Here is an 18852-nt window from a genome sequence, read left to right on the forward strand (position 1 = left end):
CATGAGTAGTGTGTAAGGATTGGGGATCACTGGATGGATGTCTTCCATAATCTGCTTATTGGCCCTCAAATCCTGTATAAATGTATATTCTTTAAGTCCAGGCTTCTATACTGGCAGAATAGGCATATTGCACAGGATCTGACAGGGTCTAATGTGCTCATATTGTAAGAAGGCAAACAATAAAGGCTAAATGCCCCACCGTGCCTGTTCTCCCTTAGTGTACTGTTTTAGGTTTTTCTAAAACCCATGTTACTCTAGCATAACCTTGACTCACACTGGGAGTGCGGTTTTCACTTTCTCTGGCCTCATCTGCCCAAGTTTCTGGACTCACCTCCTAAAGCAGTGTCCCCAACGTTTTTGGCACCAGGGACTGGTTTCATGGAAGACAATTTTTCCACAGATAGTGGTGGCGAATGGGGGTGGTGGTAATGGTTTTGGGATGAAATTGTTCCACCTCAGATCATCAGGCATTGGTTAGATTCTCATAAGGAGCACACAATCTAGATTCCTTGCATGCAGAGTTTACAATAGAGTTTGCACTCCTGTGAGAATCTAATGCTGCCACTCTTCTGATGGGAGGCAGAGCTCAGGTGGTAATGCTCACATCTTGCTGTGTGGCCTGGTTCCTAACAGGCCATAGACTGGTACTTGTCCATGGCCCAGAGGTTGGGGACCCCTGTCTTATACTTCTTCTGGTGTGGGGGCATTTTCAATAACTTCTCTTTGCAACAAGGCAAACTGAAGAACACAGACTTCTTCTGGGGGCCCCTGAATGTTCATCCAATGCAGAGAAAAGGTAACTTAAGCATTTAATTTGGCCAGGAAGTGTTGTCCCAACAAACAAATAGGACATTCAGGCATGTATAGGAAACCAGCTTTTAAATGAGTTTATCCTAATTGAAAGCACAAAGTTTGGAGAAATAATCTTGTCAGTATCTTTCCAAAGACCCCAGCCACTTTTATAAACTCAAAAGAAAATTTAGACAACTGAGTGTTCAATACCGAATAAGCAGTACCAGCATCTACATAATACTTCAAAAACCGATTTCCTATTGTCATTGCTACCCAAGGCTCTATATGGGAAATATAGAAGGTATTGTTTGGGTCAGGAGGAAAACCTCAGCCCTATTCTTCCTGAGCTGCTTCAAGCCCTTTAGCCATCTGGGGAATTAAGTGGACCGAAGGCTAACTTTTCCCAGCATTGGGCTTTTGAGGCATGAGTAATCTTTTTTCCAGTCATCTTTCTGTTTTGAATAGGCACACTGTTTGGGACCTGCAGTGAGACAACCCTTTTTATTGATAGTTTGGGGCCAAGGTGATCCTACCTTAGATGATGTGCTTGCTGGGGTCCCTATCACGGTCTAGGGACTCCTTGAGTCAAAGCCTCAGCCAACAAGTCAGCCGTTTGTTTATTTTTCATTTTTATTTCTATTTCTTCATCTCTATCAGTAAATACATTGAAAGCAATATCCACCAACTAAGACAAAGACATTCATAAAGGCCCATCCACCTTTTTCAGCTTTTTCTAAGAATTTGTGACACTTTGACTAATAAACCTCATGTATGCCATTTTTAAATTCTGGGGCTTCTGGATCAATATCCATGTATTGTCCAAAGTCTTCAAAACCCCACTGTAAGAACTCTGAGAAACTGTCATTAGGTTGCTCTCTAAATTCCTGGACCTTACTGAGGTTTCTTTGGTTGGTCACCCCCTTCCACAGACCAGCCAAAATGCAATCCCAATCGTGTTCCAGCTTAGGTCTATCTCCAGTGTTTACATTCAATCCTGGATCAAAGGTGGGCACTGCAACTTAGGCAGTTGCTCTTACCAGATTGCTGGGTGAGTCAGCATGCAATCAATAAGTTTCCTCCTGAGCTTTATCTAAACCCATTCTCTGATTCTCTAAGGTTAAAAAAATGTTAAAAAAATTTTAGACATCTGTCCATGGGGGGGATGTAAGTACCAAATATTAAGAACAGATTCTCTATCCACTTTGCATCTTGCTGACAGTTGGACACGTTGTTTTTCCAATTAAAAAAGTCAGAGGTAGAAAATGGAGAGTGGACCCAAACAAATCCCATAGGTTGGTCTGTAAGTAGCATCAACCTCTTTTATGAGTAGTTGTAAGGGGAATTGTCCTCCCAGAGCCAAAGTGGCATCCTGATTGAATTGAGTTCCCTGTCAGGAATGAGAGGGAGAGACTACTTTTGTTGCTCCTAACTCCTGACCTCTGTAGGGTGAGGACTCCAGCTTAGGGGCCAGCAGAGCAGCTGCAGCTTCCATATAAGGTGAGAATGCTGTGAGAACTGTATGCTTATTTAGTTGAACCACCAACGTATCATTATCTTTTTTCTTGTCAGTCAGCCAAACAGGTATTTTCCTTTGCTGAACAATGATTTTGCATTTCTTTTCCATTGGTTTATTTTGCCAAAGCAGCATAAAACATTATACGTAAGGGATCTCTTCCCATTTCTCTTTCCTCTTGCAGTAAACTGCAGGATAGTACTATAATCGAGGGAGCCTTTTAATGACCACTGCTTGCCTGAATCCAGCATGTATTGTGGCCAGGCAGTATTACAAAAGAAAACCAACTTTTTGTTTGTTTCATGCACTTATAGACAAAACCTTCTGAATTTTGCAGGTTGCAGCCTAAAAGACTGCTTCAGAGAACCAAATCAACATTTCCCAATCCAGCCAAGATGTGCACACACCAAAACACAGGTACTAGTCACTCTGCTCAGTGCCGAAGTTTGACGTGGCGAGGCTGAAACTTGTTCCTGTTGGTCTCTAGCACCATTGATGCACTCAAGATGGGGAGGAATGACCTCCACTGCAAGTTCAGTAGGTGGTCCGCAGGAAGGATGGAAGAGCAGATGGTCACTCTGAGTTAGGCTAGTGGAGCTTCCAGTAGCAATTCCTTCAGGGCTCACCAAATGTTACTAGCCATACAAAAAAAAAAAAAAGAGTTCCCTGAATTAGGCCTGCTGAGCTGCTGCTAGTAATTCCTTCAGGGGATTTCCTCCATGGCCGTAAGTATACACAATAAGACAAAGATAAATAACAAGGCCTTCCAAAATCAAGTTCCAAATTTCATAAATCAAGAGTATTTCACCCAAGCAGTGCCCTTTATTCTCTTTCCAAGTGAATAGAAATCCCCTCAAACAAGGTCCTTCTTATTTCTAAGGAGGCTTGGCAAGACCTTGAAAGAGGCAAGAAGACCTCTAAGAAGGCCACGAGACCTTCAAGGAGGCCATAAGACTTCCAAGGAAGCAAGAAGACCTTCTGAGATGCCACAAGATCTCCAAGAAGGTCACGAGATCTGGCAATAGGCAAGACATCAGAGATAGCCACCAGTTCGGTGGAACTGAGTGGCCACTGGCTTGTCTCTGGGTCCATCCCAGTGGAAAGGGGGCACTGAGCCAAATGTCCACAGAGGGCTCTTGAACAGCTCTTATAACAAAATTTGTTATAGGACCAACAGGTTTATATGCCTGCTGCACAGTAACAGACCAATTACACTGAGGCAGCAGGGATGCAGCAGAGAAAGAATTTAATTATCATAGGGTGCCAAGTGAAGAGGTGGAAGGATAACGTCAAATCCATCTCCCCAAGGAGTTCTGAGCTGGCATTTTAAGGAGATTGTGGAGGATGAGAGGCTGGAAAATTGAGATCATTGAGTGGCCAGGGCAAACAGGATGAAACCATCAGAATGTGGAAACTGCATTCTTTGGCTAGTCAGCTTCTCACAAGGTTCTTCAGCCCAACTGGCATCAGTGGGGTCCTTCAGACCAGCTGAGTCGGTAGTTTAATCAGGACCTGAAGGAATATCTCAAAGAGAAAACTTAATGTCTCATAATGTTCAGATTGTTATCTATAGACCAGTTACGGGGAACCATAATCTAGGGTCCATGTGATTCCAGGACAATCAGCACCAAACAACTCCAAGGATGCAGGTCAGGGAGCAGGCTGACCTCATGATGAATGCTGGACATGCTGCAAGCTTGGTTTATTTTTGTTTCTTCCTTCTCTTCTTCCCTGATTAATTTTATAAACTTTATCTGGGTGGTTTCAACACTTGGATCCAGTAAACAAGGACATTAAAGAGATGAGGTATGTAGTCACAAAGAAAGATAAATAGGCCAGTGGAAAATACGAGAGTCCTGGTCCTGAAACAGACACTTTGGTAGTTTAATATTGGACAGAAATGGGATGAAAGATAATAAACAAAGGATGGCTTATGAAGTAAATCACAAAAGGACAACTGGCCTTACATTTGGAGAAAGAATAAAGCAAACGAGCAAAAAACCTGGAGTTGTAGATCATCTATCTAATCCCAACACTTTGGAAGGCTGAGGTGGGGTGATCACCTGAGCTCAAGGGTTTGAGACCAGCTTGGGCAACATAGTGAGATTTCATCTCTACTAAAATAAACAAATTAATTAATTAATTAATAGCTGGGTGTCATGGTGCATGCCTGTAGTCCCAGCTGCTCAGGAGGCTGAGGCAGGATTACTTTAGCCTGGAAGTTGGAGGCTTCAATGACTTATGATAATGCCATTGCACTCCTATCTGGAAGACAGAAGGAGACCCTGTCTCAAAAAAACAAAACAAAACAATAAATAAACATTCACTGGATTTCAAGAGGAGACCAATCTTTACATGAGTAAAAGTGATGAAATACATTATTAAGGAAAACATTGATAGATTTTGCTATAAAAAATTTTACAAATTCTCTAGGTTAAAAACATGTAAACCAAATTGAAAAGAAACAAGCTGGAAAACCTAGGTACATGCAGTTAATGAAGTTTTTACTAAAAAGAAAAAGCATTGAAACTATTCTGGAGAGTGTACAAAGACCCAAAGCAGTAAATTTACAGAAAAAAATTTAAATGAGTAATGCATATAATAAAATATACTATGTCTCTTAAAAATATATGACATAAATATTATCTTGTAAATGCTTCTACATTTGTTATAATGAAAGTTTCTTGATACAGAATATGCTCTGTATTCGTCCATTTTCACACTGTTATAAAGAACTATCTGGGACTGGGCAACTTACAAAAGAAAGAGTTTACGTTGACTCACAGTTCAGTGTGGCTATGGAAGCCTCAGGAAACTTACAACCATGATGGAAGGCAAAGGGGAAGCAAGGCACCTTCTTCATAAGGTGGCTGGAAAGAGAATGAATGCAGGAGGAACTACCAAACACTTATAAAACCATCCAATCTCATGAGAACTCACTCACTATCATGAGAACAGCATAGGGGAAACCTCCATGATCCAAATACCTCCACCTGGTCTCTCCCTTGACACCTGGGTATTATAGGGATTATAATTCAAGATGAGATTTGGGTGGGGAAACAAAGCCTAACCATATCATGCACTTAGTTATAATTTTTTCACTGTATCTTCCTTTCATAATATTGTTTCAAGGAAAACTATATTTTGAGTTTCCAGAAATGGGAAGGTGTGGCCAGAAAAGGCACAGGATTTTCATGACTTATAGATTAGAGAAGAGGAAAATCACTGGAGGAGACAATGAAATTTAAAATTTTTCTTTGAAAGAAAGGGTTTTTTGGTACATCTTCAATAGGGAATGCAACTACTCTTGTCAATCACTTTATACACATTCTAAATCGTACAAACAGATGAGGACAATGCCACTTACTCCCAAGAGTGTATGTATCTAGCAGATAGACAAGTAGCTAAGGCAGTGAGACATAACAAGATCTGAGCAAGCCAAGATATTTTCTTGCACAGATTCTTGACCTAGAACATTATCCAGAGCATGTCATCCCTGACTGGGGAGCTGGTGTGGAGTAGAGCTTGGAGAATTGCTTGGTTCCAGAGTGGGTCACAGCCAAGTGTTACCAAGCAATTGTACTTTTATTTAATTATAGACCCACAAGCCACTTGTATTCTTTACATTGCTAATCAAATCCAAAGCAGCCAAGATCATGCACCAGGACAGAAGTAAGCAATGGGCTGTCACCTAAGGAGCTGGAAATGATGTCCCATTCAACAGAAACTTTCACAACCCACCTGTAATTCACCAGTGATCAGGATAACTCATACTCTCTTCTTCCTCTATAAAGCACATTGACTGATGAACACATGTGATTTCTACCCACAGTATAATGTCCATGAACTTCTGTTCTTACCTGTCTGGTTATCTGCTTACCAAGAATCTGTGTTATTTGTTCCCAAATTCAACTAGGTCAGTTATGCTGTGATCGGGTAACCGAATTAAATGTTACATCCAACTGAAAAGGAATCATGGCATGCTAATTACCCTGATCTGATCACTACACATTATACATATGGAAATATCAATATGTGCCTCATGAATAGTCCATTTAAATAAATAAGTAATTAATTAAAAATTAAAATGAATGTTTGCGAATGATGAAATTAAATCAAGATATTAAAAATATTGTTGAAGATGAGGCTGGCAGGAGATGTTATGAAAATCTAAAAGGGCTGTGCAGAAAGATTGCTCTCCAAGTGTTTTTAAGGGGTCATTTCTCTTCAATCAAACTGAAAATGTTAATCATGGATCCCACATTTCAAATGTGGATTGTGCTAAAAGCTGATGTGGAACTCTAATAGGAAAGTCTATCCTCAGAGAAAGCATCTGGGCCCTACCATGATAAACTGACAAATCAGTATTTATTAGTATTGTTTTTAAGTTAAAATAAAATGTGTATGATAAGGCTTTTGCAACACCTAATGAAACAATAGATCTTGGCAATGATGGATGTGTGCTACAAACACTAGAAACATGTGGCAATTAAATTTAAATTAAATAGAAATTTCAATTCCTCAGTCTAACTAGCCATATTCCACATGCTCAATAGCTACATGTGGCTCAGTGGCTACCATCTTAGAGCAGATATAGAGTGTTTCCATTTTCAAAAAAAATTCCATTGGACACACCATTCTAGAACCAGCAGTTTGGAAATGACTGCATGTTAAACAACATCTTAGAGAAACAATCAGTGAAGTCCAGAACACTGGAAATTTTACAGAAAAAACTACACAGTTGATTTAACAAATGAATGACATTAAAAAGTACGGGAGCTGCGTATATTAAAAATAATTTAATAAGCAGTGAATCTAAACACAATATAAAGACCTTATTTAAATCTTAATTTAGCAAACTAAGTGTAAAGTGACATCTCTGACACAATTGAGAAAATTTAAACATGGACTAGGCATTAAAAGATCTCGAAGAATTATCATTAATTTCTAGGTGTGAAAATGATATTCTGGCTGTGCTTTTAGTTTTTAATTTTAATTATCTATTAAAGATATATGCAGATACAGAAATATAAAAGATTATACATAAAATGATAAGATGTTTGAGATATGCTTTAAAATACTACAGGCAGAAGGAAAAGTGTGAATGCATTTATGTGTAGATGGATGAAATAAGAATGGTGAAATACCTATAATTGTGGAATCCAGGTTGCTCTCTCTACCTTGAGATATGTTTGAATACTTCCATATTATACAATTCAAAATGTACACAGTATGTATATATGTTTGCGTCTGTGTGAGTCCATCTGTTGTAACTGATTTTTTAATTCACTATCAAACTACTGGATCATGTAAGAAGGAACCCAGTGTATAAGCCCCTTTCCTGAATGCTGATCTCCAAGGCAAGGCCCAGTGAGGAGAGTTTATGGGTTCTCCTGCCTGGGCAAATTGTCTCCAGTCTCCTCACCAACCTCCAGGCAACAAAGGGCATGTATTGGACATTGGCCACCTTAACTTCATTTCAATGTGACAAACAAACAGCATTGATCTGAATGTGGCTGTTAGTAAATCAGGGGCTGCCAATAATTACTTTTGATACTTTCAGATTTTTTTGAAACTCTATTTCTGCTTTTAATGTCATTTAGTGTAGGTAGAGGCTCTATTCGAATTTTTCTTGCACTTCAAATTCTGATAGACTTATACATTTTAATATAGAGGAGTTAAGCTAGCCATTCATTTAAGAAAATGATCCATTTGGTCTCTCTAATACCCACAAATAATTACCATTGGAAAACTATAACAATGAAATCACAGAGTTAGAATAATACCATGCAAATGCCAAAGAACTGAGGTATTAATATGAGAAATAAATAGCTACAATCTGAAATAATAAATCAATAAGATAGATGAACTATATCGCCTATATACGATATGTCTGATAAAATAATGTTATTGGAAAGAAAATGTATTGGCTGTCCAGAGATGGGACTTTAAGCTCTTCTCTTCCATCTCTTTGCTCTTTGTCAAAGCAGTTTACTTCCTTTTGATTCCGTTTCTTTATCTCCAAAATTAGCAATGTCATATGTGAGATTGGGGTGGGGATGCTTTTAAGAATAATTTTTATATGCAGAAAAGATTATTCAGGGTCTCATTTTCTATTCAACCAAGTAATACTGAATTTACTAATACAAAAGCTTCAAGAATCTAGTTTTTAAGTTCTTTTGTGTTTAGCTTGAAAATCCTATTCTCTAGCAATGTTTAAAAGTGCTTTTAAAGGACCTTTAAATAATATTGTTTTTATAAATAAATGTATTAAAATACCTTAAGCATTTTAACTACATTTTAAATATTTAGTTATTTAATTTTTACATATTTCAGTTAACTTCTAATTTATATAGATTTTATAAATTAAATTAAAATTTTGGTGAAACCTCGATACTCTTAAATATTCCAATTCTATAAACAAAAAATTGAAATGATTGCTCAATTATAAATTTTAAAACTGGACTTCTTCTGTGCTCTACTAGGTTAAATACTCTTAAATATTAGAAAATTATAAAATACTAACCTAACGCAGATTTCTTAATGAGATAATATTAATATTACAGTTTTAAATTTTCTAAACACTTTTCTAATTTTCTAAATCTCATTGAGGTTAAAAGTTACCTACTAAGTGAGGAAGACAGTCCCCATCCCAGTTAATTGACACTGTTTCCCACCAAAGATTTAGACCAAGTATAGTATTTGGAATTACATAAACTATTATATTATGCCATATAATTTTGGTGGATGCCTCTCCAGTATTGTTTAGGGTAATAAGGACATGGAGTTTTTGTTCAACAAGTTGGCTGGATTCTTACTGTAGACATGAATGGATGCTCTAAACTCAGTCTATAGTTGCTGTATAAATTAACCCACAATTACATGAAGGAGTGGCCACTAGTCCAATAAATTTCTGGATTCACAACATATAACGAAGTCTGAAACTTCAACATGAGGTGATCTCATTTAAATTTTGCCATCTCTTTGTCTCTTAAGGAGTATACATGTCTTCTCCCTGGGCATAAAGAGCTCTAAACATGGTGAAATCCAGCACTTCTATCACCCCTTGGGACTGCACAGCCATTATAGATTTTAAGTTACATCTTATTAAACTCTAAGTGTCTGTAAGGACTTTATTTGACAATTCAATGATAATTTGCATGGTTATTCCACTAACAAGAGTGTAGACTCATCATTAACCTGAAGTTAAATAAAGTTGTACTATATCTAGATCTTTCTAGAATGAATGTATTTCTGCTATGTGACCTTAACAGTGCTGCCCACTTGAATTTATTTGGGTGCAGATAGTCATTAGTATGATGACATCTATAGGTATTTCTCTAAGTAAGCTCTGAAATCCTCCCATTGAAATACCAATATGTCAGCCAAATTCTCAATCTGCCTGCCGCACTCAACAATTGTACCCTGGGCACAAACTTAAATATTGGGGAAACTAAATGCAATGATTATAATGACTCTTTTTAGTATCCTCTGTTTAGAGTTCACATTTGGAAAATCAGAGTACCTTTAAGTATTCTGACAATGGTACATTATCTCCAGACCTTAGAGGGAGAAACATATCTTTGTTTTCTTGGTTATACAATAACATATTTTTAAAATAAATTTTAAAAGGAAATTAATGTAGCATATATGTTTATGCAAACAGCATTATTTTTAAATATGCTAATAAAAACATACAATATTTTTAGAATAACATAAAAGAAACTGGACACACTGGTTGCTTCTTTTGGGGAGAATTACTTGAGTGGCAGAAAAGCAGAGTGAGAGGGATAATTCCTTTACATCACATGTTGTACCTTTTGGGTTCTGAAATATAGGCATAATTTAACTATCTGAGCATATGAATATCTTTTTTTAACTGAAGTTTGATATAAAACAAAATCAATTAGAAAAATTATTGTCATGGCTATTTTTCTTAAAGGAATGAATGAGAATCATTTACTAATTGTGACAACAATGATACCACTGGTGGTAATGGCTGATGCCGAAAGGTCACACTCAGTTTGGAGTAAAAGAAGAATATGTTCTCAGGGATTTCTAATCTGTTAAATGTTGGGAAAGCCCATGTCTTCCTGTTCCAGAAGGATAAAAGCGGTAATCCCATTTTGGTGAAGAGCAGATTCCTGGTATCTTCTAGAATAAAATGTAGTATTAGAAGCACAACGCAGATTTTGGAGAAGCAGGGGGTCATCTGGTCCCACTTTCTTTTCTAGAACTGGGAAGACATGTTGCCTCCCAAGCAAGCAGACTCTGAGCTTGACTTCAGTGTTTCTGTAGGAAGAAAATGTGGTTCATCTCCGTGGCTGTTTCTGAGAAGGGAGGTGCTGAGTGTTTGAGGAGCTGAAAGAACAGGTCACCCTGGAACCAAACTAAATACAAACCTTAAAACAATGAGCCTCTGTCTGAATGCAGGTCTTCTGGCTACCAGAGTGACACCTTAGCCAACCCAAGTTCTGTGACTGTCCTGAGTTGCAGGGCTGAGGCAAGAAAATCAGATCCACACTCACAGTTCTCTGCAGTATAGACTCAGTTCATTCTCTCTCTCTCTCTGTCTCTCTCTCTCTCTCTCTGTCTCCTTCTCTCTCTCTTCCCACTAGAATATACACAAGAAACCGATACTCTTAAAACTGGATTATGACTGGGAGTCAAGACATGAGCCCTGACCTTGCACACCAGGTAGCTTGAGCTTTCTTGTTTTTCATCCTTATACTACAAGGTTTCCCTTGTCAAGATTTCCATTTCTTTGCCTTGTTGGGAGAAATTATCCACAATGTACGAGCAGGTAAATGGATTATTGCATGTTCATTGTTTAACAGCCCACCCAAGGATTATTTCATTCTCTAGGCCAGGAGTCAAGACACTTTTCCTGCAAAGGGTCATATGGTACACATTTTAGGCTCTGAGAACCATATATTCTGTCACAACTATTCAGCTCTGCCTTTGTAGCACAAAATCAGCCACAGGAAACAAACAAATGGGTGTAGCTTTGTCCCAAAGGAACTTTATTTAGAAAACCAAGTGGCCAGTGGATTTTGGTCTACTGTAATTTGTCAACATTTGCTCTACTCTAGGAAAATGTGAAACATTACTTGATTTGCTATTTGTACTTGATCAGGGCCCAGCCTCTGTGAGTTTACCAGTTACCTTAATTAAAATGTTGATCCTACAGAGTGCAAATTACTTTTTTTCTGATTGAATAGACAGTCCCAAAGGTTATGATTTTATTGCCTAATAGCTCTTTAAACTGTTTTGTCTCTAACTTCAAAAGTAAAATTTTATTTTAATACGTCTTTCCTGATAGACTATATACACTCTTAATCCTCAAAGGCCCTTTGAACCAGGTACGTCATATTTCTGGATGAGTTATATAAGTGAACTAGTGTTAATTTATACTAGTTCACCAGTATAAACTAGTGAACTAGTTAATAAGAACTGCACTATGTCCTATATTTATATAAGAATCATAGTTTTATCTTTCTGACAACTAAATATTGACAATCTGGATTTGAGGCAAACACACCATTATTCTATACATGATACCAAGAACAAACATCACAAGCAACTAGGAGGGAAAAAGGCAGGCATGTCGTGTGAAGCCCCTCCTTTCTCTTACCAGATGAGCTCATGAGTTTTCTATGAGATGACGTTGGTCTTTTCTAGATTCCTGATGCCAACTCCTGGGAATTCCTATGTCTTTAGAAACAGTGGCTAGAAAAACACAGTTTTACATTGGTAAAATGAGGCAATTCATCAACAAAAATGAGGTAATTCACCAATAAAAAGCTCTGAGGTATTTTTTTTTATTTTTTATTTATTTTTATTTATTTTTTTTTTTTGAGACAGAGTCTCGCTCTTTCACCCAGGCTGGAGTGCAGTGGCGCGATCTCGGCTCACTGCAGGCTCCGCCTCCCGGGTTCACGCCATTCTCCTGCCTCAGCCTCTCCCAGTAGCTGGGACTACAGGCACCCGCCACCACGCCCGGCTAATTTTTTGTATTTTTAGTAGAGACGGGGTTTCACCGTGTTAGCCAGGATGGTCTCGATCTCCTGACCTCGTGATCTGCCCGCCTCGGCCTCCCAAAGTGCTGGGATTACAGGCGTGAGCCACCGCGCCTGGCCTCTGAGGTATTTATTTTTCAGCTCTGCTATTTTACAGTGACTACTGCTTGTAGCAAAGATGATTCCTTAAAATCCTCCCCTTTTATGCACTCCGTTCACATATAGGAGAGTTCGTTGAAACGAAGCAATGATGGGCTCAATTAAGAAAAGGGACATATGCCAGTCGTCTGAAATCTGTCAAGTTGGAAACAGAAAATAATGTTATCTTGATGATTGCTTTAAAAATGAGAAGAAATTTAATATAAAAATGAACTCTGAATTAGCCCTGAGTTTTACACACCATCAAGGTCAGATTAATTTTAGGGAGCATTGCACAGCTGCACTAGCACACGGCCATCCTTTCTCCAGTGTGTAACTTCAAAAGCTCACTTCTGGTTCCTGCTATGTCCCAAGCATCATTTCTATAGAGATAACTTCCCAACCCTATTTCCAGGCTACACTATTCTTCTAGGCATCAGTCTTCCATTTGCAGAAGACTCTGACCATCTCTCTTTTCCTCCAAGCTTATTCTTCTTCCTGTCTTGTCCATACTATGGTATTCCCATCAGATGGCCTTCTTTGCTCAAAACCTTTACAACTTATTTGACATTTCCCTTCCCCTTACCACCATCCCTAACATCCATTCAGCAGCTGGATCCCATCAGTGTTCCTCCACCCTCACCCACAGTTCACCAGCACAGGTTTCCTTAGCTTCACTTTCTTTCAGCTGCTCAATGCCTGGTCGGCTCCTTTCTCAGAGCCCTACTCACTCCATTAATAGGGCATGCAGATATAGACTACTTTTTTTTTCAACACGGATTTCCTGGTGCTTCCATTCCTTACCCCAATCAGAAAGTGTTGATGGTTTCTTATTACCAGGCAAATAAAATACAAATCCAAGGCCGGGCGCGGTGGCTCACGCTTGTAATCCCAGCACTTTGGGAGGCCGAGGCGGGCGGATCACGAGGTCAGGAGATCGAGACCACGGTGAAACCCCGTCTCTACTAAAAATACAAAAAAAAATTAGCCGGGCGTGGTGGCGGGCGCCTGTAGTCCCAGCTACTCGGAGAGGCTGAGGCAGGAGAATGGTGTGAACCCGGGAGGCGGAGCTTGCAGTGAGCCGAGATCGCGCCACTGCACTGCAGCCTGGGTGACAGAGCAAGACTCCTTCTCAAAAAAAAAAAAAAAAAAAAAAAATACAAGTGCAAGACCCTACCTGACCTCCACACCAATATTGCCATCACTGATTCATTTCAACTGCCCCTAAGTCCTTGTTCACTCTTTTCTGTCTCCTTGAAATATATTTTACTGCAGCCTTCCCTTGCACTACTATGTTTTTACAGGTCCCAACCTTGTCTAAAGGTCTTTCCAATTACCCCAAATAATATTTGCCTCCTGCAACATCCATCATCTTTCACTGGTTCTCTCCCACATTCTTAAACTTCTGAAGAATGGGTAGGCAGGAACGTGTGTGGTAATAAAATGATAGTTTTCAGTTTGCACCCCAGAACTGACATTTGTCACCTCTGTGACTTTTACCAACTGACTACATATCTCTGTGCCTCAATTTTTCTATTATCTGTAAAAACTTAGGATAAAAGCCTTTACCTCTCCAGACTCATGTAGATATAAAGGAGTGAAACTGACCCACAACAAATATCATTTACGTGGATCTTATAACACTACATCTTGAATATCTGAATTTGCCTTTTGATTAAACTTATTTCATAGAGACCTGGAGAAGAACTCCTTTTGGTTGTCCAACATCCTTCTTTTGGTAACAGCCTTCTGGAGAATTATTTCCTCTCATTAGGTCCAAGCTGGTAAAGCTGTAAATCAAGGGGCCTGGCCTTCCTTGCCAACTTTGTGGGCACATTACTTAAGCTGGACATATTGGACTTTCTGTCCTGGGACTTTGTACTGTGAACTGAGTAATGAAAAGTTGAAAAAAAAAAATTGGTGTATCTGTGTTCCAACATTTTAGCCCCAACAACTCAGTTGCACAGTTGCTCTTACTGAGATTACTAGAATGCCTGGTTCCATCCTTTCTAATGTTTCTTTCTTTTCATTCCCTTTATGCTCATATCTCCCCACACAGTCCCCCAACCCCTCCTATAATTTTTTTTCTGCTTGAGTTAGTAAAATTTGATTCCGTTGCTTACAACCAAAGAACCCTAACCAAGTATGTCATCTACCAAAATGGAGATAGCTAAAGCCCAATGTCTAGCACTTACAATTCTCAGTAAATCTTTGTGATATAAAAAAAAAAAATTATTGTCTGAGTGCGGTAGCTCACGCCTGTAATCCCAGCACTTTGGGAGGCTGAGGCAGGCAGATTACAAGGTCAGGACTTCAAGACCATCCTAGCTAACATGGTGAAACCCTGTCTCTAATAAAAATATAAAAAATTAGCCGGGTATGGTGGCAGGTGCCTGTAGTCCCAGCTACTCGGGAGGCTGAGGCAGGAGAATGGCGTGAACCTGGGAGGCAGAGGTTACAGTGAGCCAAGATCACACCACTGCACTCCAGCCTGGGCAACAGCATGAGACTCCGTCTCAAAAAAAAAAAAAAAATTATTAAACCTCCATCTGCCTTGTTGATATACACTGTAGTTTAAGTTCATTCTCTTAATTCCATTAGGAATCAGAATTCTTTCATGTTTCATTTGCTTCCACTCTAAAAATATTTATGCTCATTTTGTTCCAAAAATAAGATGATGTAATTGACATTTACATAGAAAATTGAAACAATGAAGGAAAAGTTAAAATGAAGGGTTGTTTTTTTTTTCAAAAAGAGTTATAAAACAAATTTAAAAGTCCATAATCCTGATCATAGGATTAATTTGTTTCAAACACTTCATTTCTGGTCTACTATTCTACTCTGGTTTTCCCTTAGACTCACTTGGGAAGATTTTTTTTTTTTTTAATACATGTGACTAGCTCTCACTAAAGACCAGTTTTATCTGAAGATCTAGGTGTAGGACCTGGGATGCAAACATTTTCAAATGTTATCGGTTTAATTCTGATGCACAATAAAGGTTGAGGGCATGGGACCCAGGGCTCCAATCAATCACGCAAGATGCTTAAAATGGAACGTTGATCTTCACATGATACTTGTCAAGTGTAGAAAACTTTGTCTGGATTTGGAAACAAAAATGTGAGCATGAAGCTTCGGTAAAATAAACTCTCTTGAAAAACACTAATACTCTACAATTATTTTTCCATCAAAATAAAATAGTGCCAAGTACATAGCTTCTTCCAAGTAACAAATCTTTAAAACCAAAGTGAAATTTTGAAACCGCTCCTTCAAATAGCATCCGTCCGGTAGACAGATGGCATGTTTTATTTCATTTCCCGTTTCTACTTGGTGGAGTTCATGGGGTATTTTGAGAATCAATGGGTAATTAAGAATTGGGTGCCAATTTAGGTATTTGATTTGGAAATTGAGTCTTTGAAAACCATCAATTCCAAATATAGCGCAAGCCCTCCTTATTATGCTATCCCAGAAACCGGTAATAAGAACACTCTAAAAATATTTAGAATTGCAGGAGCCAGATTTTCTGGGCTGCAGGTGGAGGACACACAGCTGCCAGGAAATGGAAGACACCTGCTATGTCCCTGAGTCCCCCTTTGGTGGGTAGTGGATGGAGGACAATAGGGTCTGCTGTAGTATTAATCTGGGTACTAGATAGTAATAAATCAATGTGATTTAAGAGCATTATCGGTAGACCTTTCTGAAAGAGCATGCACAGTAGTCCTTCGTAGTAAGGAATCAAGGCTGGTAGCCCTAAGCCATTTTTGTTAAATGTAAAGGGTGCTGAAAAAGTTTCACACCTGCAACTACCAGTCAGTAACACCTTAGGAGACATTACTTCATCAGACACGATTAACTCCTCGTTCTAGTAAGTTCAGCAGAAGGCTATAGAAATTTACAGTCTACGTGACATTGTCCTAGGCTGAGAGGCATCAACCTGAGACTGAGGTGTGAAAAAAGATCACTTGAAAATCTTATTGAAAGGCAGATCTCTGAGGCTCAGCTTCAAATATTCTGATTTACAAAAATTGTAGAGGAATCAGGAACCTGCACTTTATCAAGTATTCCAGGGGTACTTTTGGTACAAGTGGTCTGTTGGCAACACTTGGAGAAAACAATAATGATTAATGTCACGCTTCCATTAAGGAAACTTAATTTTAGGGAAAAAGAGTATTTGAAAACCTGAGTAAAGAAGGATCTGGCAGGGGTTTCTGGCTCAAGTAAGAAAGCCTCAAAGAACAGGGAGTGATAGGTAAGTCCAGATTGCAAGATATTCCAGAAAGAAGAGGAGAACCAAAGGGAGGGAGGTGAGCAGTTGCTAGGAACAAACCTCAGAATTACAAAACTTTTCCTAAGATCTGTTCTGGGGAGGAGAACAGTTTGAGAAGTAAAAGACCATAAGGAAATATCGGATCATCCAACATTGACCAAATGTTACTGCCAGTCAGCATTGCACCAGGTGCTTTAGAAATATCACCGTCACTAATAGGTAGCTGCAGCCTGTAGTTTAGGTGCGTGGACTCTAGGGGCAGTGGTTGCTCAGGTACGCTGGTTATATCTGAAGTCACCTGGGAGCTTTGATAAATGCTGATGCCAAAGCTCCATGTAGAGAGTTTCTGGTATAATTGGTTTGGGGGATAACCTGAGCCTTTGTGTTTTTTCAGTGTTCCTGGCAAGTGTTGAGAACTAATGCTCTAGAACAGCACTTCTCAAACTTTAGGGTGTACCAGAACCACCTGGAGACCTAATAGAGAACACAGACCCAGGCTTCTTGAGGTGGAACAGGGCCTGCCCTCTTGTGTTGACCAAGTGCCCCAGGTGATTCTGATACCTGCCAACTTTGATAAACACTGATCTTGAGTGAGACTGTGTAGGTTTGAGTTGGACTTCACCACCATCAACTAGATACCGTGGGGCAAGTTACATACCCCATGGGCTTCACTTTCCACGTCTGTAAAGCCATGATAGTAAGACAACCCTGATGAGGGATGAATGTGAATGGCCCTGGAGACTCTTTCTTCTCACTTTCTGGTGAGCTTAGGGGAGAGCGGGCTCAGCAGCTCAGTTACCTCAATAGAAGAACAGGCTGATACCAGCTTCAGCCCCTTCTACCCACCTCTCACATAGCCACTTACCTCAGAAGGGAGCTTCCCTTGTTTCATAATCTCATAGATGTTCCCTGCATATTCTCTCCCAACCCTGACTCCCACCACAATTGTGTACAATCATAATTTTTCAAACTTCAGTGTGCATTGAACCACTTGGAAGGCTTGATAAAACACAGATTTCTGGCCCCAATCCCAGAGTTTCAGTCTGTCGGTCTGAATATGGCCCAATAATTTGCATTTCTAACAAGTTTTCAAGTAATGCTGATGCTAATCCAAATTATACCTTGAAAACCACTAAAGTAGAACACACTGAGGACAGGGCTCCTCTCTGCAGAACCACTGGCTGTGCTTAAGCTGTAGGATAATGAAAATCTGAGGATTGTGCAAACTCTGCTACTTCTCTAAGATTTCTCCTATAATCTCTTTTATGTTTGCACTGCAGAATGCTAATGGTACGTGTGTCCATCACTGTAGTGGGGATTTCCCATGCTGTCACCTGTAAAATGGTTTAGAAATGAACCTAACAAATAGTCTGGGCCCTTAAATGAAAGACAACATTCTTTTTAGTTTGTCAAACTCATCTTAAGCAGCTGCTATGTGCTGGATGTTTGGCTAGATGCTGTGATTACTATGATGAATGAAACATATTCCTTACATAATAGGAATTGATAGTCCAAAAGAAAATAAAAGCAAGTTCACAAATAATTATAATGCCATAAAACACACAACAATATAAAAAAATCTCTGGTATGGGAAGGCTCCCATTAAGTTAGTTATCATTAGGGAAATGCAAAGGCCATGCTCTACTAGTGTTTTTGCTATCACCCAACTCCCACAGGAAGCGTAAAAATCCATCCCCTCCCCTCACCATTCTCCCTACCCCTGACTTCCAGTACCCACTGCAGAGATGTGATGCACTTGTATAGTATTTGACTGCATTCTATTCATCAAAGATAAACATAGTGGAGAAAATAGCATTCGTGAAATATCCATTAGATGTGGTTTCATCCTAAATTATTTCTGCCCATACTCGAGATGCTTGAAGTTTTAATCATTTTTATTATCATTTGGTATTTACATAGAATCTTTTTTCAAAAAACCACCACCACTTTTTCAAGTATTATCTTCAAATGTCACATTCCTGAGCAATTAAAAAGAGTCACTCGTGTCCTCATTTTGGTGAAGGAGTCAAGAGATGGAGAGACATTAAGCAGTTCACCCCAGAACAGGGACCAGAAACCAGAACTTCTGAATCAGAGGAACAGGACTCCACCTTCTGCTGTGTCGT

The sequence above is a fragment of the Nomascus leucogenys genome, chromosome 11 (genome assembly GCF_006542625.1).
Source record: "Nomascus leucogenys isolate Asia chromosome 11, Asia_NLE_v1, whole genome shotgun sequence".
Taxonomy (NCBI): Eukaryota; Metazoa; Chordata; class Mammalia; order Primates; family Hylobatidae; genus Nomascus; species Nomascus leucogenys.